Source organism: Lissotriton vulgaris, chromosome 7, assembly GCF_964263255.1.
Source record: "Lissotriton vulgaris chromosome 7, aLisVul1.2, whole genome shotgun sequence".
Lineage (NCBI taxonomy): Eukaryota > Metazoa > Chordata > Amphibia > Caudata > Salamandridae > Lissotriton > Lissotriton vulgaris.
Window position 1 is genome coordinate 1,403,179,100 of NC_141695.1, and position 19,958 is coordinate 1,403,199,057.

The 19,958-nt window shown below is 47.3% G+C and overlaps 1 protein-coding gene across 1 annotated transcript in view; it reads left to right on the forward strand.

Annotated features, from left to right (window-relative positions):
* The first annotated feature begins 4,708 nt into the window (after window positions 1-4,708).
* Window positions 4,709-19,958, forward strand: part of LOC147705723 (coronin-1A-like) — a 227,440-nt gene continuing 212,190 nt past the window's right edge. The window contains exon 1 of the mRNA XM_086932158.1: window positions 4,709-4,779. The gene's annotated coding sequence lies outside the window, so the exon portion shown is untranslated. The remainder of the gene's footprint in view (window positions 4,780-19,958) is intronic.

Genomic DNA, 19,958 nt, shown 5'->3' on the forward strand with positions numbered 1-19,958 from the left:
AGGGACTAAAAAGCCTAATAACGACTCAGAAGCCAGCATTTACGAAAGACAACGACACAAGCCAATTAAAAGTATTGGCGGAGAGTGGGCGGGACTTCAAAGCTATACTCAACTACTGCATGCTTCGCAGCAGCGCATGCGCTGCCCAGGCTCTACCTAAAACTGACGTGAAGCAAATCACAAAGCAAAAATTAGCATAGAACAAACCACATGTAGGAAGTCACATGGAGTAAATAACTGTTCGGACCACATTGCACAGAGACTAAGATCACAATGGAGCAGATCATATAAAGCAATGTTGTGGGGGTGGAGTTATACATAGTGAAGCGTAATCAGCCAAATTACATTTTTCTTTGCTGGAGACAAATACATGCATGTATGAATGAAGTAGTGTGGCTCACTGGTTAGAGGCGGCAGACCCGAGAGCAGAGGACGGCCCGGGACCAGGGTTCGATTCCCGGCGCGGCAGGTTTCTGGACCAGGGTCAGCGGACTCGATAATTCTCTCGCCTCTGTGCCCACTCTGATCAGCGATCACACTCGGCAACTCTGGGCATTAGCTTGCCTCATCTTCACTAACGGCCCTACCAGACCGCCGGGGATGCCTGGTCTCACCCTGGAGATACCCATTAAGGGACCATCTCTCAGGGAAGCCAGGAAGGGTTACGCAGCGGTCGAAGCGCCTTGGGACCCTACGGGTAAGTAGTGCGCTATATAAATGCCAATACATTTACAATACATTTACAATGAGTCTGCCTAAGACTTTTTAAGAGGACTCCTGCAAAAACTCTAAGGTTTAGTACTGTGACACATACAAAAATAGTAAATGTCCATCATTTTGAGTAGAGGTGGGTGAGCCACTGAAAGCCCAAGCCAGGCTCGAGTCTGAAGCATGGCACAGGCTCAGCTCGGGGTACTGTTGGAACCTTGAGCCTATATCGAGCTGAGCTTTCATGTGGCTTCTACCTGCCATGCTCGCTCTACCCTCATCCAGAAAGAGGTAAACAAAGCATTAACATATGAGGTACAAATGAGAGACAAACAGACAACTTTTTGGTTCCTGATTTGTCCAAAGTAAAACCAAAAAACCTGCATTGATCGCTGCTTCCTGCTTAACTAAATTGTGGGATCTTGGGCAAATATTTTTTTTACTGATCCTTTTTATTCTTCACTGTCACAAATGAAAGTGCTTGCATCTACATGCATGTACAACACAAGCTGCACAAAAACGTATTGTGTTTAAACTAATAGAGAATAATGTCTCTCTATCTGTAAGAATGCATCAGAAGCATACATACACCTGTCAACACACAAACACCCACAGACACTCACAGAGACACACACAAACACGCCGTCTGCATGAAGCACCGTGCAAGAATCGTCCCTGTGTCAAAAAAATTACTTCAAGTGAAACTGAAGCAGAAGAACACAGCTGCTACTAGCCTTTGCAGAGTCACCCACGCGTACAACTCAATCGCATTAAAGACATCTCAGGGGAAGTAAAGGGCCAGCAAAAACCAATTTGTCGGTCTGGTTCAGAATCCAATTTGTAAACTAGTGTGCCTGATAAACAACCTACCATGCCAATCACTTACAAGCATTACGTTTTTGTTTTTTTAAACACTATAATTATGATTTTCATGTATAACATACAATACAAACTTTACATAATGCACTGAGGCACTCCTGTTCACTTTTGCCAGACAAGAGACGCGGGTCAGAGAAGACACTCGGGTAATTTGGGCAAGATCACACAACGCTGAGCAACAGCAACCAACTTGCAAACCCGGATCTCTGGTTCCGAAGAGTGCAGTTTAGTTACCAAATCAATCTGCTCATAATCACACCAAACCAGACACACTGTACTTTTGGAAGACGTGAAAAGTGAGGGTTGTTGCGTAAATGAATTACTCAGGTGAAAGCTTCCTCATGCACCCTACTCACTGCCGGCCGACACGTTATGTTGCCCAGCGACCAGAGACAGACCTTCCACTGAGCGACTGACAATAAACCCGCGAAGCACATACACATATCCACTGGGTCCGTCCACACCAATAGTACAGAAAATCACAGCGTACGTACTAGGTCAAATAATACAGAAGCAAGTGGCCACCAAAACTGGGATCCAGACAGCGAACCTGCGGTGTGAGGCAGCACTGTCAGGAGCAGCAGCAGGCAAGGGTGCGAAGATGAGGAGACTGAATGGCAGCAGCGGATTCAGAAACAGAGCATCAATGAAGTGAGACCTACCGGGGCCCCAGAGAGGAGTGTGCAACATCTCTCAGCTCCGCTAGGTTTCTGAGCAGGCAGCTTCAACACTCCGAGGCAGAGGTCGCGAGGGGCTTGTGCGGGAGATAGAAGACCGACGCCGGCCAGTGCATGCTCACACCACCAGGGGTTAGATGCGCTGGGAGGGAGGCCCGTTCCAGCAAGCGTGCAGCGCGTACCACACCGTGTCACTGCTGAGCAAAAGAGCAAAGAGCGAGCGGCGATGGGTCGCACTGTATGTTATAGATCAGGCTAAAGAGTACTGAGATGACGCCGCAGATTAACAAGCAGCAGCTGAGATCGCCAGAGACGCCATGCGCGAACAAAAGGAAAGTGAAAGCACGGACTTCGCACGTAATACAATGCCGGAAACGTCACAAGCAAAAGAGACGCTGTGCGCGTGCACATCTCCTGTCTGGGCAGGCACAGCAAACAGGAGACAGGGGGAGGTACAAACATGCCTCTCTTCAAATTAAAAGCGTGCATTTTTGAAGCACACCAATCAGAAGCTTGGGTGGAGCTTCCACCCTGCTTCCGAAGCAAAACCGACGACAATAGTCTCGCAAGCGAGCAGCGCATGCGCTGCGTCGCTAGGTGAGACCTAATAACGAGGAGGATGCCTGAAGGCGCACGGTGCTCGTCGGGAGCTGGCAGCATGAAGAGGAAGGCCTACTCACTGAGTTAGAGGACCGCGGTGCCCGCAACTGCAGGAGGACACCACAGCCCTTTATGCACTTTCTTTTCTGTCCTACATAGCCTGGGGCATTGCTGGTATTTCGATGCAGGTGGTAAGTAGGGCAAATGCAGTCTTCCTGCTTTGCTGGAATTAAGTGTGCAGTGCAGCCTTTTGCCGGTTGCTTGTCTATGGGTGCTGTAACCATGTTCTCTTTTATTTATTTGGGCCTGGGCCTCCGCATTCAAGATGCTCTGTATTTCCACTGTACTCGTGGGCCACTGCAGCTGCTCTATACATGTCACTGCAGGTGTGGGTGGATGCCTGGGTGGAAACAGCTGGGGATGATCCATGCACTTCTTCCCTGCTTGCAGGGTCTCTTGCAGGGTACGCTGCACCGCTCTTGTCTCCCGTCCAGCAAGGTGGGCGTAGAGTTGTGTGCAGGTGTCTTGGAGGCTGGCATTGTTGAGGGGGGCTCATGCATCGGAGACCACTCTGCTGGATGTAGTGTTTTGCCACCATCCAGATTGTTGCCGTCAGCACGGGATTAGCTTAATCGCAGCTCTAGCAGCTTTTCAGATGACAGCCCTGTCTCACCTTATGGGGCTGGTGCTGCATGCACTTCTTCACACAGCCGCCGCTTCACGCTATCTCCCCGTAGGCGGGTGGCAGCAGGCGCAGTGAGGTGGTGGAGGCGGATGGTTTCATTCTTCTCCCCCTGTTCAGCACACCTAGACTTCTGCCTGGGTTGAACTACGCTGCAGCTCAGATACGGCTGTCACTGTCACAGCACTTCACTCTGGGCAGTGGGCCGGTGGGGGCAGACCCCCTTGTCCCCGTTGTAGTGTTGTGGACCCCAGGCCCACATGCTACACAATTAATGCAGACAGAGGCATGCTTAGTGTACTGATAACTGGCCCAAGGCACGTGCTCCCGGCCCCTTTTTTATTTGCAGGGTCACCTGACTGGTGAAGCCTGTGATGGGTGGGTGTTCAGAGTGGGTACAACAGGAAGCTGAACACTAGAACGTGTCCAGCAGGACACTACAGCTACCTTAACACCTGTTTGTGTTCCTGTCTCCTGCCCTGTCTGTCAGTTCGTCTTTGATCGAATCCTGTTCTTGTTCTGGTTAGTGTCCTAGCATGTTTGTATGTTTCTGTCCTGGTTTGTTGTGCTGCCAATGGGTCTTTACCTGGGCCTGCCCATGTTCTGCCTCTTCTACGTGGTTCTGCCAGGATCTGGTCTTAGTGCGATTTCTACTTGTGCTCCCAGTTCCATCCCTCATCCTGTCTCCGGCTCTTTTTTGGGTTCTGTCCTGACACAGTCCCTGGCCTTGAGCCTATTGCTGGTCCTTTCTCTGACCCTGTTATTGGTTCTGTCTGAGATTCTGTCTCTTCTCGTGTCACCGGTGCTATGTTCCGGTCCTTGACAGGATCCAAGATTGCGCCTCGAGCCCTCGTCCCGTCGAGGGTTCCTTCAATGGCTCACCACTTGCTTTTGTTCCAGTTAGAAATAAGGAGCCCTGTGACTGGCCCTATTCCTGGCTTGTCCAGGCGTCTATCTGTGGGTAAGGGGCTGAGCTTGCACCTTTTCTGTTCCTAATCATGGCTCTGCCCTTGCGCCTGTTCTCTTGCCTTGCGCGGAACGATGCGTGCCTATTGATAGGGGTCGCTCTCTGTAAACCCGCCTCGTCGTTTTAGCCCCGCCTCTCTGCGTGCAGTGGGCGTTCCTCGTCTGAGGCCATCCCCAGGCAGGCGCTGTCTCTCTTAAAGACGCCGCCCGCCCGCTTCATTCATTGTGCAGCTGCAGGAGGGACCAAGAGAGACCGGGGGATACCAGGTGAGGGGAGGGGCAGAGGATGGAGGAATGGGGAGACAGTGAAAGCTGACCGGATAAGGGAGGAAGGGTATAGAGGTAATGCAGAAACATGGTAACATGGTATGGCTCTGAGAAATTATGAGGGGAGATACGGGTGAGGGAGGCAGGCATAAGCAGACTAGGGATGGACGAGAGTAGGAAGGGTGGGTTGGGAGGAGGGATAGAGAGAACAGCACGGGATAAACAGAAAAAGATGGGACGGGTAGAAGAGGAAGGAGCAATGGAGGGAAGAGGGAGAGATTGTTGCCCTAATGGAGAGAGTGGTGAGAGAAAGACATGGAAGGCAAGAAAGAGTTGATGGGGATGGGTGGAAAGGAAAAGGGTGATATGGTGAATAAATGGGGTAGAGTGGCGGGGTGACAGAGGGATGGAGCAGGGAGGAAGGCAAAGGGAGTGGAAAGAGTGATAGGAAGAGAGGGGCAGGGATGGGTATGCATGGGCAGTAGAGGGGGTGAAGTCACGGGGGTGGGGGTTTTCATGATCCATCGAAATAAATTAACAGAGATGGGTAAAGATAATGACAGAGAGGGTAGGCTTCACAGTTCAGCAGATAGTGACGCCTGGGGTGCAGGAACTTCTTGAAAGAGGGAGAGGAGAGTGTCGAAGCCGGAGAGGATGCGGTGTTTTGGTGGGTGTGGCAGTGTTTGAGGTGCCGCCAGCGTGAGGCGCCCTCAGTTGCAGGTGGTGAGGGGCCCCACATATGTGTCAAAGGGCTCGCCGTGACTGTGCATGGGAGACCTTGGTCTGCGCGTGTGCGCTTGAAGAGTCTTGCAAGTAGCATCAGCCCCTGTGCGAGGACCCCAGATCTAGGCTAGCTCCCACAGAGAGGTGCCTCAGGTGGAGCCGAAGGGGTCTCAGTTCGCTGACGCTGATCATTGTAAGACTGTCTAAGAATCCGCTCGGTGCACTTAGCGTTATTTTACCGGCACTTTCTGAATGCGTGCGTGTGCGCGCGCAGGATGCAGTGGCATAATGGGAAGGTTAGTGGTTTATAGACCTGGGCACGGCGGATAAGCTGTTTCCCATCGCAAGTAAAACAAAAAAAAATGCCCCACCCCTGGCCCTCTACAGACTGAAGCACATACCGGATGGTAATGAATGTGCACGTGTGGCGAGCGAGTCCAGCTCTCGTTTGGTTGCTTTCCCGAATGAATGTTGACAACAATCCCATCAATTGGTGCTTTTTATGCACTGTACTTAACGCATTTGTCCGTCCTCCCTTCCACGTCACTCACCCACCCATTCATCCTACTCTCCAACCAAACTCTCAGCCTTGCTCCATCCTTCTGTCCATTCACCCTTCCGTCTGTCTCCCCTTACATCTGTACATGCTCTCATGTTTCTCTCCATCCATTCCTGATCCGTCTCTCCATCCATCCTTCAGCCCACCCTCCCCTTTCCACCTTTCCCCTCACTCCAAAGCTCTAACATGATTTCTGTTCTCTTCCAATGCTTTTTATGAGATTTTGTTTGGACACCAGTGGAACCAGTCATGTTTTAAAAAGTGTTATGCTACACATACTCACTCCCCACCTTATGCTGCCAATGTGGGGTTCTTAATGCACCTGGAGTTTGAATTATGGTGTTGTGTTTATACGAACAAAACTCCAATATGAGAACCGACTGACATGACATGCGCACCACTTTCACATTTAGCTAGTGTTTCACATCACAGGAAACAAGTCTTTCGAAATGGTTCCTTTCTTGCTTCTCCTTTTTGTGAACTGGAGAGAAGTCGTGGTAAACATCAGGTGCAGGGACTGTATTAGCCAAGAAACTAGGGGGTGGGTGTAACGATTTTAAGAGCAATCTATGAGCTTGGGCCCCACCAAGACCAGTCCTTCCGTTGATAACACTACACACAGGCAGAGCGGTGAAGTGGCCCCCCATGGAAATAGGGAATTGCTGAAAGGTCTATACCACTGAACAGATCTTGAGCTCAGACACAGGTCCGGTTAATGGATGATATGTGCCTGGCAGTGGCAGGACCCATCCATTCTTTTAGATGCACATGCCAACAATCCAGTACGCTCAATGGCACAGGTTGATACAGGGTGGGTCTGCAATAAATGCCAGAAGGTTATCTGTGTCTCCCTTGTGTTTGATGTTATGCTCACCTTTGTGCAATGCATCTCAGACCATAGATGGGCCCAGTCTTTTCAACACTGCCAATGGTCATCAAATCCGATGTGCTATGCTCAATCAGCTTGGGAGACCTCTTGATTAAAATTGTTTTCGCTGGTACTTCCAAACCTGTTTTAAACTTCATTTAGGTTACACACCTCCACTCACTCATCTACACTGGTTGGGCCCCTCACCCACATGGCACCAAATGGCAATTTGGAAGAAAAGAGCCCCTCATAGGGACCCCCTCAGGTATTGCAGCGCCGACCTGGCGAGGAGCAGCCCTATGATGAAGCATGACACCAGCCGGGTGTGTGAGGGCCCCAAATTCTAAGAGGAGGAATCACCATCTTCCTACTTCTCATGACCACACAAAACCGGTTCCCCTAGTTTTCCCCTGTCTCGGAATTAGGAACAGCATACTTTCTGCATCTTTACTAAGTTTGGGCACGTATGCTGGACCTGTCCAAAAAACCCAGAGTCCCTCCTTTGTGATTGGATAAGTGGATGTACTGTTATTTTGCATGACTGCTTGTGTGGTGGGCAGCAGGGATTTTCATTGTAAATTACAGCACCAACTTTTCAGAGTGTGGTCCATCAAATGGTTGGGATTGAACACTTTGTAAATATGGCAATGCACAGTTCTTTTACCATTCGTTCAAAGCGGCGCTGCAGATTTTATTGTACCGTGTGCTGGTTTTAATAAACTGGGTCTTTGACTATAGAAAACCTGAGGAAGCCCAAATGCAAATGTAATTTTAGCTTACACATACGAATGTATGATGTTACAACACATACATTTACAATGCATTCCTTTGCAATGCAGTTTTTACATCGCAACATCCTTTACAGCGCATTCTTTTACACCGCACGGCAGTACATCACATTTTCAGAAACTACCTTTACAATGCATTCCATTAAATCACATTCTACCTTTACAACGCATACCATTACAATGCATACGATTAAATGGCATTTAAGATAAGTGTTAGATAGTATAGGGGTAATAATTACTATTCTAACTCCAGTGAGTGCAACAGTAGGGTAAGTGTTGGATAGTGTAAGGGTAAACATTACTATTCTAACTCCAGTAAGTGCAACAGTAGGGTAAGTGTTGGATAGTGTAAGGGTACTATGCGTTGTAATGGTATGTATTTTAATTTCTTGCAATGTAATGCCTGCGTTGTAGTGACATGCGATGTAATGGCTGCATTGTAATGACATGCTATGTAAAGGATGTTGCAATGTAATGACAGCTATGTAAAGGTAGTGCGATGTAATGACTGCGTTGTAAAAGTTGCTTACCTACACATCTATATGGCTTGATTCAGTGTCAATTTACATTTCGTATTCACAGAATGCGATATTGTGAATGTTCCAGAGTAGAGATGTTCAGAAAAAGGCATACATACTCACAAACTTGTGATTTCATGGGTATTCACAAACGCTTTCTCTGCCATTCTCACTGTAGCAATGATTAGAGTTTTTGCTTGTAAAAAGAGGGAATAATTCATTTCTAGGGTGGGGCTGTGCAGGACACCCCTTGCCTTTGCCACCACGCCAACAATAAAAAAGAAAACATGCCAGGCGACATCTTTCGCCACAGGAAGAAAAAAGGTAGCAAGTGCAAATGCTTTTTTGGTAGGCAGATTAGCAAGTGTAAGTTACATAGGGGAACCCTTACTCTTGGAAGTTACACTTTCCAAAGGTACCTAACCGAGGTACAGAGGGTTACACATTTTGGGATCTTAAGGGTCCTGAGGAATGCTGGTGTGACCCAACACTGTGGACATGTAACAAACGGCAGAAAAATATCGACAAATTGGCAGTAAGGAGGGATGAAGGAACTCTTAATCTTCTCCTATCACCACCATCCTTTATGTTTTTACACCAAGCATGGGGGGGCAGGAATAAACGGTCGTAAGGGGACACCTCTGAGCTAGTTTTAAACTTCATTGCACTTTTATTTCGGTGATCCCAAAATGTTAAGTTTGTTTTGTCTTCTCCTCCCTTTGCTCCGCCCCAGGCGTTAGTCTGCGCAGGGGCGTACTGAAGCAAGCTCAATGATCAAGCATATTACGAATATGTGAGTGAGGGCAGTAGTTTTTCACAAAGCAGGTGCCAGTCTTGGAATACACCTTCCCTACTCCTCCGTGTGTGTGAAACTTATGTGCAAGGGGAGGCTGGAGTAGTGGAACTTTGCCTCTCCCCCTTCTGAGTATTTGTGATTATTAAACATCTCCCAGCAACACATATGTTAAAATATATAGACCATCAGCACTTATTTTTTTGTACAGGATTCCAAAACCAGAGCCAATTTAATACATAACACTTTTCCTTATAGTAATGGCTTTCAGAGTAAAAAGGGCAACATTAAGACACACTAGATGGTATTTAATGCAAGCAAGAATTTAAGTGCAACTTTGGAGATCAAAGATCTGAGAAGCAAATAAAGGTTTAAGAAAAAAAGGCCTATAATTCAAATATAGGTCACAAAATAACAAAGTGCATCATACTTTGTTTACTCAGGCCATCGCAGGGGCAAGGGGTCGTTTCAGAGGGGCGGGACCTCATGATAGGAAAAGCCACCAGATGGTGCACAATCGCAAATCTGAATCTTGTAGTCAGAAAAGTGTGCTGTATGTTGGTGACACATGATAAATAACTTAGACATCCCACCTCAGGAGTAGGTGATATGAAGAAAACCACAGTCAGTTACATTATTTCATTGCCAATATGCCTATCTGATCTATACGGCATATAGATTCTTGTTAGACCTGTCAGCCTTTTGGGTGGTTTCCCTCTCACTTTTATTTTTCCCACCATTTTGTTTGAGTGGCCTTAGGACTCCGGGCGCCTCAACACTGCTACTCAGTGCTGAGGTGCAGGTGCGCTCTTTTAAAATGGTGGCCTGGTTAGAATTTACCTCAGAGCCCTGGTCAATAAAAAAGCATTGTAGGGTTTCAGAACCTTCTGGTCCACTCTAGTGACTTGGGGCTAGTCTATATAAGGGAGGGCTCTGGGTGGCCATTTTGTCCACTCTGAGGAACCGGCTGGAGTGCAGACTGCTGCATTTGGGGGTTGGTCTAACTGACCAGATTGATTTTTCTTAGGGGCTGCTGCCTGGTAAGATAAAATCTGCCCTCTTACCTACTGATCTGACCCTGCTGTGGGGAAGAGTGACCAACCTCTATTCCCCCCTACCTGCAGAACTTAAGACTGCCAGGCTGCTGAGGGACCACCGACTTTGCCAGAGGGAAGGATGGTGAGTGAACTCCTGTGAGAGCCTGCACTGCTGTGGTCCCCTTTCCTAAAATCAAGCCGGGTGAAGATTGCCCAGGATCACCACCTTCTTCTAATTCCCCTTTCTAAGTGGTGTTTATGGTAGCCCCGCACTGAAAAGATTAATTGGGACCTGCCCCCCCCCTCCCCCCCCCGAGGCGTTTCCGCTGCGAAAGGAGAAGCACATCATTGCGTCAAGGAATCCCCATTTAAGGGCCGGTTCCTTCCCTCCTTCAAGCGCTTGGGTACTTACTGAGCGAGGTTGGAGAAATGCTCGCTGCTGCGCTGCCCCCAAAACTGTTCTCGCCGGGCCTTCTGACCGCCGGACATCTCTGGGAGGGTCGGATGAGCTGTAGTGTCGGCCTGGACCTCAGAGATACTGCCTGGAACTGAGGGGTGGGCCCGCGTTGTCGGAGCTCCTCCTCAGGGAGTTCCAGCAAGTTTGGTCAGAGGAGGCGGAGGAAAGCTGCCGGAAGTGTTGCTGCCGCCGCGCTAACCTGGAAGCCCGGGGAAGGCGCGGCTGCAGCTGGTGGAGCCTGGAGGGGGTTTGGAGACGCTAACGCCCCTTCTTCTGGCCCAGGAGCAGTCCAGAGGGACCAGGTGGGAGGTGGAAGGAGCGCCGGCTCCGTGCAAAGTTAGAAGGCCGGTAAGAGAGAGTGGGAGCGCTGAGGAGGGCACCCATGTGCCAGGACTGCCTTCCCTTTTAGCCTCACCCGTCAAGGGCTGGTGGTGGGATTCTTGCACAGGGAGGTGTGGGCCAGCCAGGGGTACCAAAGCGGGAGCGGAATTTAAGTGTGGAACTGTGACTCAGCCTGGTAAATTCATCCTCGGAGATCTCCGGGATTGCCGATAAGGTAGGACAAGCCTCATCGCTAGTGGACGAGAGGATGGAATCAGGAGACGTGTGTGGAAAAGATTGATAGATCTTTTGGTCTTTTTCCACAAAGAAGGTCGCAAGCTCTTCACATTGCTGTGTGGATACTATATTTGGCATAACCCCTTTTTTACTTTTGAAATCTTTAAAGATTTTAAAAATGCATTTCGTTGGATTAGCACTTAACTTTATTTCCTTAGCATAGAAGGCTGCACGAGCAGAGAAGATAGATTTATGATAGAGCTTGATTTGAGAGAGATAAGTTATTTTTTTCTCACACGTATAGTCCCTTCTCCAATCACGCTCCGCTTTCTTACACGCTTTCCTGAGAGTTCTCAGTGAGTCATTATATCAGGGACTGGAGTTGGATGTGCGCCCCTTGATCCATTTTGCAGGAATAAAGGTAACCAGGCCCTTTAAGATCTATTCGCAAAACGCCTTGGAGGCCACCCCAGGATCCGCCATGTCTCCCAGGGGGTTAGCCATAAGGAAGGCATGGAGGTCTTCTATCCTGGGTTTATGCCATGGACGTCTAAAGACCGGGTTGTCTGTATCTAATTTATAAGGTTCTATGACTGGTAACAACATTTCTATCAAGGAATGATCGGTCCATACCATGGGTTTGGGTGCTTCGATCTTCAAGGATTGTATGTTAGAAAAAACAGGGTCTAGTAGATGCCCGGAAATGTGCTTTGGGTCAGACACTAGTTGCTCCAACTGTAGAACATCCAGGTCAGTTAATAGACTGCAGATAGCGCTGTCCTGAGTCAGATCCAGGTGGAGATTAAGATCTCCCAAGGCAGTGAAATTCAGCCATGTGTGGGCCCATGTCCTCCGGTCTGCTCTACTTTCCCACACAAGTCTAAAATAGCAAAGCCTGAACGGGGAAAATTGTGACAGGAATGAAAATAGAGCGCCACTCTATTTATAGAAGCCAACTGTCATTGGAACTGAACTTATTACATTTGTCTGCTTGAATTCATGTCTTTAAATATTTACTGGAAGTAATATGATTACCTGCCTGCCTTTCTTCTAATGTACTTTTACAGCTAATGGTGAATTGAAATAAGTACCCACTCACTTCTCTTCGAATGTAAACTCTGCTAGATTCAATTATACTGTGAAATACCTACTCGATTTTATTTACTGAGTAAAAATTACCTGATTCCTAACCTCAGCTGGAGACTGATTCCAGACAGTATGTATGGTCATGTTCTCATTGTTGCAGGTAATCAAACGCAGAAATGCTAAGTATAAGTTGGAAGCTAACCTAAACAAAAAACGATAAAGCATTTCTAATATTTTTCATAAGACGGTGTGGTGTCATTTTTGGTGAGGGTGCATTGGGAAAGTTGTGGTGTGTGTGACCCAGGTACAACACATGTGCCCTGAAGTTAGGCCTTACCACCCTGTGTCATGCTACCCCAAGTGGGCCGGATATTCCGGGTCCAACAATTCTTTTATATGATTCTTAGTAGGTGATAATATCTGGTTAGGATCAGCCCAAACTAACATTTTAAACAAGGTGCTAAAAGAGGAATTCATGTAAGCTAGCCAAGGAATACACAAGGTGTTATCCAAGGTTAGACAATCAAGGATGGTTGATTTGGCAAAACAGTTTCTTCTTTTGCCCATATAGAAAGCTAGAGCAGCAAATGTCTTACCATAAGTAGGTCCTTCGGGTGGTGTAAACCGACGTCTCAGTGAGCAATCACAGTTGAAGCGGAAGCAGGTAAACAAAGTAGACATCTTAGAAAACTATTTTCCTCAACATGCAAAGATCTACTAATGGTACATCACCATAGACCAGCCCCATAGGAGGCAGGAGCTACCACACTGGCCCTAAATATCCCTACCATTTCTCTAATCGGTCAGCTACCCAATTTTGCTGATAGCCTAAAATTCCCATAGGAATTTCTACTCATTTTCACTTTAGCGTTTAATATCTGTTGTGCCCAGGACCCATTGCTCAAAAATAGGATGCCAAAATACCAGTAAGAGTATACATTAACAATTGGGGTATAATCTATAAAGAACAATCTAAATGTTTTTGGTTTATTCCCACAAATCATAGTCATGGTTTTGGATGTATTGATCTACTTTTTGTTAGATGACATAAACTCCCAAAAAACACTAATCAGTTTCTGTGGATCAACCAGGGTCCTGGATAGCAAAACAGGGTTGTCTGCATATAACGACACTGGTTTAGAGCGCCCGGCGGCACAGGGAGCATCGGCTTCCACAGACTGCAGAACATTATCCACCCCATTGATAAACAGTGAGAACAATAAAGGGGCTAAGACACAGCCATGTCAAATACCTCTCCCTACTTTAAAAGTGGACGTACATTCTCCATGTATATTAAATCGAACGTTACTAGATAAATTCTTGCACACACATGCCAGGAAACCTATGATTGTCCTAGGGGCACCACAAGTAGACAGCAATGACCAAAGAATAGTATGAGCTATTAAGTCAACTGCACTGCTTAGATCTGCAAAACAGAAATACAGGGTCCCTGGTTTCGCTCTTGTGTATTTCCTGATCAGCAGATCCAAGTAAGTGCATTGCTTGATGGCTCTAAGCCCTTTCTAAAACCAAACTGAGTCAGTGATAAAATGGAGTGATCCTGAACCAATTCCTCTAGCCTCTTCAGTAGGATCCTACTCATCACTTTCACAGAGGAATCTCAACAGCGAGATGGGACACTGATTCTTTGGGTCTGCTTTGTTGCCCTTTTTATAGATAGGTATAATAGAAATGCCTCTCGATGGTGGAAGGATACCAGCAGCTGCTGCAATGAACACCCTGATTAGAATGGCCCCCCATATTTCTTTGGCTCATTTGAATGCATCGGCAAGTACCCCATCAGGGCATGGGCCTTTCACCCATGACTATCATGCAAGGCTAAGAAAACATCATCAATAGAAATGTCTAACGAGAGAGAGTTCCAGCTACTCATCATCTCGCTTCTTTCTGGTCCACTGTCCATATCTGAGAAATCCGCCGCCAATGCTTCACAGGGAACAAGGAAGAGGAACTCAGGAATTGTGTAATTTAAGAAAAAAATATGCGTTGCCAAATCCCTGAATAGTTTATTATTATTGGATTCAGCAGCCAGGGTCAATAGGGTCCATGCCTCTTCCTTAAGTAACTTCTTCCTTGCAGCAAGAACCTGTCTTTACTTAAGTCGAAGGGACTTAATGAGTCCATTATCCCAAGGAGAACTATGGAAAACCAATTTCAATCATTGAGAGGCCTGGGTAAATGCGTGAACCAACCATCCTCTATAGCTTACACGGGCGGGGGGTTTTGTACAGATCAAAAGAAAATTGATGGAACAGGGGATGTGATTAGAACTAGCCAACAAGAGATTAGGAGTTAACTGTGCCTTTAGACAATAACAAATATCAGTATAGTTTCTAGCTACTATTTCACGTAGTCAGCTAGTGGGTACAATACCAGCCCACCTAATTCGCAACCCATTTGGCCAAATGGGAATAATGTTGTTTATACATGGAAAAGCTTCACAATTTCCGCCCCAAAGAAGAAAGGGTAATATAATAAGATCATGATCACTTAATACAGACTGTACAATACTTGGAGTACCAAACATGCAACTAGCAGACGCAGAAAACATAACATGGTCAATAACCGTGGAAGCATTTCTTCCACTAAAGGATGGCATTTGCACTCTATTATCATCACATTCACACTTTAGTAGCTGTAGGTCATACTTAGAAATTATAGAATTCAATGCATTCCCATACTCATTATGTCAGAAGTATGTAAACCCTACCCCATCCTGGTTAGTATGACCACATATACATGTTGCGGATAAGGGGCAAGACTGGATATTAAAATCGCCTACCCATAATAATAGAAAATTTGTGTGGGCAAAGTGTAAAAATACATCCATGCCACAGTCAAGTGCATTAACCACTTTATTGCGTGTAGTATCAAAAGCATTATTATAGTAATTGACCAGCACCGAGTCATGGCCCCCATCCATTGTTAACTACAGTATCTGGTAGTGTGGTCACACCATCATAGATTTTTTCACTATTACAGGGAGCTTATCTTATTGGAAATAAGAACTTGAAGCCTGCCCTTTGCCCGCCAAGCAAGGGAGGTTAGGGCCCCAAGGAAGTGAGAAGAAAAACCCTCAAGATGTGTCGGGTTCACACACCAGGTTTCTTGGGTGCAAATGACATCCTAATCAGATATGTTGTCCATTCAACAGTTTTGAACTTATTTATCAGCCTGCCCACATTCCTTGTTGCAAATTTATAACACACTTCCATAATTTGGCTAGAGCAGCTTACGTTTATCTCATTCATATATAAACAGCTTGGGCTGGGATTAGAATCAATGATATCAACAAAAGATTTAAAATTAACAGCATTGGGCCCCTTTAACAACCCTAAGACATCAGGTAATTCAGTATTAAGCAATTCAGCAGCATAGTCCGTCGTGGTACCTCCAGAAATATCTTCACCACACCTCAATTCGTTGCACCTGTGAGGGTTAAGTCAGTCAATATTGTGTAAAGAACTCAGTACCTGTTACCTATTGGACACTGCCAAAGGAGAACAAGCCTGGTCACTCTGAGCAATTTAGGAGCTGCATCATGCATTTGTATGGAGCAGCAAAAATGAAACCCAGGGGGAAAAGGGTCAACTGGGAAAGTGGCGCTGGCTTCGCTAGAGTTTTTTCAGCAAAGCTAGGATGTTGAAAGTTAATAACTATGTAATGCACCCTTAAAGCTTTTCTGTAATGGTCCGATCCATCCCACTCCTGGTCAGCAGGACTTGATATGCTCCATGAGATGGAAATAAACAGTTTGTGTGAGGCAAAACTTTATTCTTCAGGGATTCTGAAGTTTCGCTTAGTCCCGATTTCAAAGGGGGACATACACTAAAACAGTCACATAAGGGCAGCAGGCTGGAGGTAAATTAATTGTTACAGGATCACAAAGGAGCATTTGGACATTAAGGCCAACATAGTTCAATATAGAAGGTTGTGACTAAGTGCCTGATAGAAATTCCTGGTTCAAACGGGAATTAGCCATAGTGGATGACTGCCTTAGGGGCCCTGAATCCACTTCTTCTTCACGCCCATCCACTGGTCCATTCAAAGGCTCCCCCGAATTAGAACAGGCCCTATGGAGAGCTCTTCTTGATTGCTGAACCAGGCCTGCATTAGTGGTCCGAACAGTTCCCCTAGGTTTAATAATGGTGATCCCACTAAGTTGGCATGGGTCAAGTTCACATTTAACACATTTTGGGAGAAGGAAATGACTTTTTCAATTTCCCCTTCCAGTCTCTCCAGCTTCTCCCTGAGTGGCAACAATTAATCCTCAAAGGTGGCTACTAGTTTGTTCAAGGCAGGGGCCCAGAGAGATTCATCCAGGGGAGCCGAGTGGTTAGCAGCCCCAAGATAAATTGGGGCAGCCAGAACAGGGGTACTTGAATTACCAACAATGGCCTCTCTAGTCTTCCTCTTTCTTTTAGGTGCAGGTAAACATGCTATGGAGGTAGAGGCCACAGGAGAGGGGGCTGCCGTGGGCTCGAGAAAAGTTAGTTGTACAATAGAATCATCCAGGGCCACATTGGTACTAGCTGTATACCCCGCCACTGGCTCCTGCTCACTAGCTGGGGTTGTCGTAAATTCCTTGGTAGACACCACAGGCCTGACAGACCCAGACGTGCCCAAAGAAATAACGACATTCTGCCAAGTCTATTTCCTTAGAAATTACAATGACTCCTCATACTAAAAAAACAAATCTATTGCAGTATGGTTCACATCTACTGCTGGCTTGGCATTTCCAACCTTGTGCTTCCCAATAGTAGCAGGTAGGACCAAAGAAGACCTTTGAACATGGAATACTAGCCCCCAACACAGACCGTTCCTTGCTGAGCCTTGCTGAACAGCAACGGTAAATGTTACAGGACTGTATAAAAGATAGCAAACTAAGTGGGCAATCCTTCACTCACAGTTTCATGATAAGACAGTTGCATTCTGATTTGGGTTGGCATAGGCCAACAGTTGTGTACAGGAATAAAGAAGAAGGGACACGGACCAAGAGAACAGGCCCAACCCAGCCTCGTTCGGCCACAGACAAGTGTATACAGGCACGTACTTGACCCGCTCTTGGCCTGCTCTTCCACCTGGGCACGGCTCACTTTTAGCACGATGTCAGGGCTTACTCCGCCTCCTGTCACAACACGGACCTCTGGCAGGGTACGAGTCGGGGGTACGGGTGGGTGGACAGGTTTCACCCACTATTTTCACAGGGTGAACGCCGTCCACCCTGCCAAGACTTTGGGCCCCACTGACTAATGTGCTGAACTCGTCCCGGTGTAATTTCCAAACACCTAGACACTTTCAGCAGTGCCTGCACATTGTCTGCTTTCAATCTGCAACAAACAACAATGTGCAGGCGGGAACCGGGCTTTCTTATTTTGCACTCTGTTAGACTTGGCATCTTTTGGCATGTTTCCCCTGAGTTTTTGCTTTCTGACCTCCCTGTCCAGACTCTGTTTTTGCTAGCTTAGTGTTTGTGCGCACTTTTCTCACTGCTGATCAGTGGTAAAGTGCACGTGCTCCTGTGGTAAAATGTGTTATGGATTGGTGTTTCCATGATTGCCCTGTTTGATTTATGTGTCAGTCCCTAGTAATGTGCACTGTGTGTGCCAGGTCCTGTGAATCAAATGCCTTTGGTGGGCTGCAGCACTGGATTGTGCCACCCATACAAATGGCCCGTAAAAGGTAACTCGCTGAGCCTGTGTGCGGTCTGGTACCGCCATGTCGGCTGGCAAGTGCCCACACTTGCCAGTCCCTAACCTTCCCTTTTCTTACATGCCAGCCACCCCTAAGGTAGGCCCACTGTAACTCTGTGGGCAGAATGCAGTGCATGTAAAAGGTAGGACATGCCCTGGTGTGTGTGGCATGTCCTGATAGTGAATTACTGCCAATTTCGTTTTTCACTATTGCAAGGCTACCTGTTCCCTATAGGATAGAATGAGAAGTTTGTTTATAACATCTTATAAACATAACTGGCCTTGGGAACTAGGTAAGAAACTGAACTCAGAATCTAAAGATGCATCTTTTAGTGAATGTGATTTTTACATTCTGCGTTTGAAAATACCACTTTTAGAAAGTAGATATTTTCTTGCCCGGTAATCCCGTGTGCCTCTGCTGAAATCTGGATTGCCTGTCTGGGTTTTGGATGACAGAAGACTGGGGAGCAGGAGTGGCTATAAATAGTCTAGGTGGGTCAGGAAAGGGATGAATAGACCTGGGCTGCAATTAGGGAGGGGGGAGGAGATTTCCTTGCACCTCAAAGGGCCTGGTCTGCTTCTGACAATGCCATCTCCACCTCCTGCCAGAAAGTCACACCAGAGAAGGCAGTACTGCCTGAGAGATCAAAGGAGTTTGGGATATAAATATTGGGGCCCAGACCCCTGAATTTTAGAAATCTTTTGGACTAAGAACACTGACAAGAAGCTGTGAGAAGGAACTACCACTTTGCTGTGTGCTTTGCTGTGTTCGCCTGCAGTGGCTGCTTCTGTCTTGGGAAGTGAAAGGACTTACCTGAACTTTCTGCAATCTACTTTGTGAGTTTCCCCAAGGGCTTGAGGTAGAGCTTGCCCCCTGTTCACGAAGTCTCAGGTACAGCAAAGACTTTAAGCTCTTCTGTCCTCATAACTGGGGACTGTGTGTTTTGTGCTGCAACAGAAGAAAAGCAACTTGACGATGTCTACAAGGCCACTGCCGACTCCATGTTCTGAAGGCACCACAGAGCGCCCCGCCGCAATGCCGCACAGCGACCCTGGTCTCACCGATGACGCAGCCACCAAGCCGCTGCTTGCACCGCGACCTGTGGCCACCGCACTCCACACCGCCTTGCTTCACGACGACACCTTGGTGTCCCCTATGCCGCCGCTCCACGCCGAAATTTATGCCGCTGCTTGCACCGTGGTTAGAGGGCACCGCTCGTAAAGTTACACAACACACTGCTCTCATCCCGCACCACAGCCATGGCCTACTGGCGCCATCGACTCCAGTTCATCAGCGGACGCGGCACTTCAGCAACTATGGTGCCGCTGCTTGCGCCTCGAACTGGCAGCACCACGACGAGCCCCGCATTCACTTCACACCATGACCCTGGTCTCACTGACGACACCATCTGACGCCACCACCGAGCCGCTGCTCGCACTGCGACCCGAGGGCACCACACGCCGCACCACTGCACTTCGCACTGCAGCACCCGACACCTGCCGACGCCAGCGCTCCTGACTTCATCAGAGAGGAGTTCGATCTGCAACGTGTGTGATTTCAAGGCCCAGACGACTCCTGCACCGACCTCCGGAACCGACGCCTGCGGACGCCGTGCTTTCGGAAGCTCAACGAGAGATTGCAGATGCCCTGCATTTCTAAAAGGTACTGTTAGCGGGTTTGCCCGACACCGCAGCTGGCCCGCAACGCTGGGGTCAGCCAGAACTGTTTGGATTTGTTTGCTCACAATGCTGTGATAGCCCCGAACAGAGCTATCAACATCAAGGAACTATTTTTCAAGCATAATTTGATAACAGAAGTACTGTATTGTGGATTGTTTTTAATAATTTTTGGTCTTGTCTTAAATATATAAAAATATTGGATATTTTTCTAAACCTGTGTGGTTTCCTTTTGTAGTGCGAACACTGTGTTTCTGTTGGTTATGTGCAAATGCTTTACCCACTGCCTCTAAGATAAGCACGACTGCTCGTGCCAGGCTACCAAGGGGCTGAGCAGGGGTTATTTTAGGAGTGTAACTCCCTTATCCTGACTACAGTGGTGGTTTTTGCCCGACTTTGGC